At 49.7% G+C, this 1546-nt stretch overlaps 1 pseudogene; it reads right to left on the reverse strand.

Moving 5' to 3' along the window:
* LOC135383325 (putative nuclease HARBI1) lies at positions 1-1546 on the reverse strand (annotated as a pseudogene).

Genomic DNA, 1546 nt, shown 5'->3' on the forward strand with positions numbered 1-1546 from the left:
TCAAAAATAAAGTTTTATGTCAGCATGGTGTGATTAAGCAATATCCAGATTGCTCAGGCGCACACCACAAAAATCGGTCCCTATAAGTCTACGTCGTATCCGCGCTCCCAAGAGGCTATCTCCGCGATCGGCAGGAACACTGAAGTCGTCTTCCGATGCATCTGTTCCATCATCCGGGCACGGGTCATTCAGCGCGCAGGCGACGTTGTGGAGCGCTGCGCAAGCGCAGACGATAGCACCAGATCTCTCTATCTTGTTTTGCAACTTCATACGGAGACACGGGAACCTCCTTTTCCAAACTCCGAACGCTCTTTCCACGGAGTTGCGTGTTTTTATGTGGCTCGTGTTATACCTACCGAGGGTGGATAAAAGAGATTAGTTCGCTTCGAAATACAGGTTAAGCACATACTACAATAGTGCGCTTGACTGACAACAGGTCCGCCTCTCTTTCTGTTCTTTTCTATTTGCCATATGGCCTTTGTACGAGCCTGGTAATTCGAGCGTAAATGGAGGCGAAAGGTCGCGCACCAGCAACCTAACGGTAGGCCATCTTTTCGTCGCTGCGAAAGGAATGGCGAGAGGAACGACTACTGTTTCGGACTGAATGACAGGTAACCGTCAGACAGTAAAGGGGCACGAGGAAGGAATGATACGTTAAAAATCTGTCAATATCTATACCTCCTCTCTGGTGGGGTTCTGGGATTCCTGAGTGGCGTCAACAGAAACGGCGAACACGGGTATCCTTGATCCCCGAGCAAAATGCCAGGAATCCTGCCTTCCTCATACAGAACTCGTGCTCTGCTGTTTTCAAATATGTGGCTATCATGAACTGACCCCGGCCAGCTGGCAACAATGTCGAAAAACTGAAGTTCCGGGAAAGTGATTGCTTGTGTAGGTAGGAAGATAGCACCTATCAAAACTGTGGACGTTTGTGGTACGTAGTCTTATGCATACCATACCTGCACGTTGATGGAGAACACGCCTTTCCTATTTCTGTAAACCTCAGCGTCACTTCCTCCAGGGCTATTTTTTTGGGCACGTGAGTGCAGTCAATACAGCCTGTCACCCTTTGAAATCCGGCGATGGAGTGAAATCGAGCCATAACTGACGGTGCTTCGGACGCAGAAGGGAATTTCATGTGTTTTGGGTAAAGCTCCGAAGCGATGCTCCTCGTCGCTGCCCAAATTGCATTAGATGTAGCTGGCTGCGATATATTGACGAGATCACCGATAACGGTCTGAAATGCCCCAGCACCGTAAAACCGAAGAGTCACCAGCAGTTTCAGCATTGGAGGCAGGGGGTGACCTCTGTTGTCCGTAACGTCTGGGAGGGACAGCTGGCTCAGTATGGAGAGCACGGCGTTCTTCGTGAACCGGAATCGCTGCAGAAACTCTACGTCCGAATAAAGCTCCATAGGGTTTTCCCGATCCAGCAACTGACGTCGGTTCGGAGAAACATTCCAGTCGTCATCTCGGCGGCATAATAAGTCACTAGCTCGGAAAGCAAAGTCGATAAAGTCCAGGCACTCTACGAATGACTGGTGAGA

Source organism: Ornithodoros turicata, chromosome 2 (assembly GCF_037126465.1).
Source record: "Ornithodoros turicata isolate Travis chromosome 2, ASM3712646v1, whole genome shotgun sequence".
Classification (NCBI taxonomy): Eukaryota; Metazoa; Arthropoda; class Arachnida; order Ixodida; family Argasidae; genus Ornithodoros; species Ornithodoros turicata.